The 5,524-nt window shown below is 29.8% G+C and overlaps 1 long non-coding RNA gene across 1 annotated transcript; it reads right to left on the bottom strand.

Moving 5' to 3' along the window:
• Positions 1 to 2,371: 2,371 nt before the first annotated feature.
• LOC123204962 lies at positions 2,372 to 4,363 on the bottom strand. The gene is made up of 2 exons (XR_006499651.1): positions 3,649 to 4,363; positions 2,372 to 2,815 (listed from the first exon to the last, which is right to left on the bottom strand). It is a non-coding gene; the product is annotated as an uncharacterized LOC123204962 (long non-coding RNA).
• Between the last annotated feature and the right edge of the window lie 1,161 nt (positions 4,364 to 5,524).

Here is a 5,524-nt window from a genome sequence, read left to right as displayed (position 1 = left end):
TCTGCAGCATGATCCTCCTAATGATATTGTTTCCAGAGACATTTAAAGCACTTAATCTAAAGCACCTTCCCCAAGTAAACGAGATTTCATCATAAAATTTGTTGTAACTAAGATCTATGAAAGATAGATTTGGATAGATACCAAAATCTACAGAGATATTTCCATTAAATTATCCCACCACTTGTTTAATTCTATAATCTATGGTAGAATTTTTTTTTTAAAAGAATAAGTCTCATCATGTTTTTTCTAGAAATTGTAAGACAAATACAAGATAAATTAAAAAATATTGGTAAAAAAACACCTTTATTATTTGTTGTAGCCACCATTCTAAACCTTAGAGCAAAATTATCAAAAGTATAAAATTTATTAGAAACTATAAGTGATAATTTGTTAGTACCTATATTTTGTAAAATAAATGACATTCGAAAATTTTTACTTGAAATATATAATATTTATAAAATTTAATATGGAAGGATGCCACAGACTTCTAAACCATAGATAAGTTTAGGTGGTTAATTCGTCTAGAGGTAAGTCATGTTTACGGTCTATTCTGCGTAAAGTTAAACAACACGATAGGCCAAAATTAAAATTATAGTAAGTTTTGTAATTTTATTAATAGTAATTATTTTCCAGAAATTATGACTAAAAACTATGACTTTTTCGATATTCTAGTATGGTGAAGAGTACATCAAAACACTTATCTTGTGTTTTTTGCCATGACATGCAATCTACTAACGTCTCCAGTTTTTATTGTAACATCAAAATCAACTTTTAGTGCAAATGGATGTATGTATGATAGTAAACAATCTAACTTAAACCCTACTATGGTTGAGATGATAATGTGTATAAAAGATTACGTAATTGCAAAATTCATGTTGTAGAATCAGGTTGCGGAAGATATATTTAAAGAATTTAAGAATTTAAAAGTGGAAGATGAATAAAAATTATATAGATAAAAATTAGAATTTGTATATTATATAAATGAATTAATATGTATTATGTTCGATTTTTTTTTATCATGTAACTATAGTATTCCTCTATCATAAGTGAAAAATTATTAATAAAATATTTTAGATAGTGTCCTCAATTATATTAATTTGAATAAATAATTAATATTTAATTATATGAAAAAAATTATTTTATTAATAAAATTAATAGGCCACCCGCGAAAAGCCCGCAGTTGACCCATTACAATGCGGCCTGATTTGATATCTCTACTATAATCAATGTACGGTCATGCATGTTTTTGTCGTTAGAATGACCGTGCATTTGAGTTTGGAATACTAATTCCAAGCTACTCTTGCCATGTTTTCACTCCGAAACAAAACTTATAAATATATCATGGTTTCTAACATATATATTTATATACGATACCAAATGACCTTATTTCTTCTCATTCAATAGGTTAACAAAGTATAGAAATTATTTGGAAAGCAACATCAAGGCAGATCAAAACCCATATGTCACTACTATACACAAAACATGATTATTAGATTCATCAAATGCCACAATATTCATCTAACCATTCAACTAGATCATGGCATCCTCATAAATACCAATACAAAGGCTCCTATGTTCTTGCTTTCCAACTAGAAGAATTTGATGTCACCCTCTCCTGTCTTGATCACCGAAAACTATGATCGTAGGAGAAGCAAGATACCAAATTAATCTCTTACAATTTGGATAAGAATCAAAGTACATGATATGGGATAATGGTGTGATATTTGCGCTAATGTGCCTTATACAAAAATTCAAACTATAACGACATGCACGGATGTGCAACCTTCATGCATAGTTGTTTATTAGTTTAAAAACTCACTTTTAACACTTATTCACACTTTTATCTTAGCTATTAACCCAAAATAACTGAATTAACATATTAAAAGACAAAATTACCTCAAGATATACTTGTTAGTGTTATGTCATATGATTGGGTATTTGTTGGTACCCAATTTGATATTCTTTCTAAGCGCACAAATTTTTTTTGCAGATAACATCTCCATTCTGAGATACTTTAGGAAACACAAATAAACTTTCTATTCTGTGAACAACAAGAAAACCTCTCCTTAGTAGTAAATTTGTTAAAACCTTTTCAAAGGGATTTTCCTATTATCCTATGTGACAACAATATTCTATTATTGTAAATATTTTATTTTAGTTGAATGATAATAGGAATAAAACCCTAAAATATCATTTGAATTAGGTATCTTGTGATACTCCTACAAATATAACTTCTCCTAAAGAGAGGAGAGACAAACACAAAAATGCACTCACTCCCTTCTGTAGCATTCTCTTCTTCAAAATTAATCTTGTAAGATACAATAAATAACTATAATTGTGGACAATGTTTTTAAATCATCAGACTGAACTATGTTAAAAATTGTGTATCTTTTTTATTTTCTCTTTATTTATATCATGTTGTAGTACATATCCGAATCTTTTACCAGATTTTTGTCACTCTTATCTGTCTTACTTTGAATTACTTCATTGATAACAAATAGCCTATCAACAACCCTGTTCTTATTCCCCACTCCTCACCATGTTAACCACCTCAAAGATGTGTTCCAAGCCCTGAAAGATATGACAGAATATGGGAAGCAAAGATGGACACACAATTTAGACCGCCATGTCAATAGTTCTGTTGAAGGACTTGTATTAGGAGGATGAGCTGCTGGTATGTGCCTTTCTTCTGCTTGACCCTAAATTCTATCCGTCTAAATTGTTTCTTCTGAATTTTTGATAAGTGCTGCCTTTCGCCTGTTCATCGATTAAATTGTGCAGGTTTTGCTGCATATCTTACCACCCCCTTAGCCATCTATAAAACCAAATAAAAAGAAACTGAAAATAAAACTACATGAAAAAGAGAAACAAAATTGAATGAAATTTAAATAAAATGTGAATGAAACTTAATGAAATGAAATTTGAAATCTAAAAGCAAAACTAAACTGAATAGTTAACACAATAGACTCGAAATTAAAGACTCCCTCCACATCTAAGACAAAAACATTGTCTTCAATGTTTATTCAAAATGTAGCAATAAAATGACAAAGTATCAACAAAAGTAGGTTAGAAAACTCCCTAAAATTTTTTAGATACTAGTGTTGTTGATCAAGACATTCCAAATATCAATATAAACACATTAAGAAACTTGTAGCTGAAGAACAATACAATTTTTGTTGAGCATCCAAAAATAATTAAAATATCCAAAAAAATGAATAATCTAAATATCTTCAATAAAATCTCAAATAGACATATCAACAAAATATCATTTTATCAGCTAAATATCAACAAATCTGCCCCATAAAACTTATCTATAAACGCAACAAAATCAACATCAAAACAATAGATCAATAATTTCTCTAACTTCAAAATTCTATCCAACAACACAAGTAAAATATAATGTGCATAAAAATTTATCCACAAACTCAAGAAAATAATATATTGAGTAAACAATCCGCATTAACCATAACTCCAAAAATCTAACAACTCTATAAGTCATCCAAATCAACAATTTTCTCGCAACACACACACACAAAAAACTGCGGAATTGAATATATTCAACAAATTTAATTCATGTAAGTATGTGTAAACTCATCAACAAAATTCAACAGTAAAAATAAATAGCATCAAACCCCTTCAAAAATTTACCAAAATACTGAAGTACCCTTAAAAAAAAGGAGAAGTAGTGTGGGTGTTTTTGCTGCTTTGTTTCTAGAAGGATGATGTGCTGCTTGAAATGGAGACGCGGCTTTAAGATGAAGGGTGAAGGAGAGTAAGGCGCACGCTGCTGTTGTGAAGATGAAAAAAATGGTACTGTTGTGTGAAGATTAATGGAAATGCATGGCTCTGCAGTTAGAGGAAGAGAAGCGCGTGATTGTGAACAGGAAAGGATGACGCGTGCGTGTGCTGCTGAAACATGTCTCTATGGGGGAAAATTGAAGGCATGACTGTGAAAGGGAGTGGATGCACACTGCTGTTAATGGAAGAGAATAGAGACGTGTTGTGTGTTGGGAGCCAAAGGAGGCCAAGTGCCTGCTTTGGCGCAGCATGCCGGGAGAATGGAAGACGTGGTTGTTCTGGTGGAGAAGTGAGTGCGCCTTGTAAAAAGTGGGTGCGAACTGAGAAGCAGGCACTGCTTATATTAAGCGGGTGGGACGCACCTATTGTGGTGAAGGAAGAAGAGAGATGAGATGTACGTTGACTGTGTGTGAAGAATAGGAGAAACGTGGCACCTTTTACTAGAGGAAAATTGAAGATGACGCAAGGGTGTTGGCTGGGAATAGAGAAAGAGGGGTGATTTGTGAGAGAAAATCAAGGTAAGGCTGAGACATCTGCTTGGGGTGGAGAAGTGGGTAGCGCAGCTGAGAAGGAAAATAGGGTATCAGGTTTCAAATAAAATAATATACATATATATAAAAAAATAAAAATAAAAAAAGAAATAAAATTAGTTAAGAAAAAAAGAAAGTTATCAGTCACATAAAAATTGATTGTCAAATACTAATTCATTTTATAATTTAAATTAGCAAGAGAAATAAAATGTTAAACAAGAGAAATTGAATTAAAATTAATTAAAATATAAACTAACAAGTCAAAATTAACAAAAGAAATAAGTATCCAACAAATTAAAAGTGAAATACATATATAAAGAAACCAACTGTTTATAATTTTATTATCAATTACTCAAAAATCAATAATAAATCCAATTAAAATCAATGATAAAATGAATTGTTGATGATTGATTATCATATTTCATTTAATTCCTCTCTCAAAGTTAATTAAATAAGTTAAGATTAAAAGCTTATGTACTTTCATAGTATGATGTTAATCAAAACCCATTAATTTTTATGACAATCAATTTATCCACAAAAGATTTATATTTATCTATAAATAAAACCCTAGGATTAGTAAAGACATTAACTAATTGAGTATGTATTTCTTAATATCATACTTCAATCTACAAATAATCATAGTATTAGGCCCTAACACCAAACAAAAAGCTAAAAACACAATTATTAAATCAAGCATTCATCACCATTGATCAGTAATTAAAACCCATTATATAATATTTGAGAATTTATAAATTCATCATAAACCCTCACAAAAAAAAAAAAAAAAAACTAGTTATTCATGACAATAAAGTTCAAACTATAAGATAAAGTTAAAGAGAGATATTTTAATCAATGAAAGAAGATAAGAAAATAGATAAGAAAAACTTTAAAGTCTTCAAATCTTGATTCTTTCAGGTCTCCCTTCTTGAATTTTCGCTCCTCTCCTTGTTTCTTGTATTTTTTTCTCTCTAAAAATCTTTTAGACTATTGTATTTTAATGATATATAAGTGTAGAAGGCATAGGTTTCTTTTTATATGTTGCCACTTAACCCTAATTTCTATTTTTTAAAATTTTATTTTTGCCTAGTAATTATGGACACTCTTATGACCAAAAGATTGCCTATAATTGACCTTTGTCTCCACATACAAACTCTTCCCATTCATTTTTTTATTTTGTTTCCATTCCAAAAAGGCTT

This window comes from Mangifera indica, chromosome 20 (genome assembly GCF_011075055.1).
Source record: "Mangifera indica cultivar Alphonso chromosome 20, CATAS_Mindica_2.1, whole genome shotgun sequence".
Lineage (NCBI taxonomy): Eukaryota > Viridiplantae > Streptophyta > Magnoliopsida > Sapindales > Anacardiaceae > Mangifera > Mangifera indica.
This window is presented reverse-complemented; position numbering and strand designations above follow the sequence as displayed.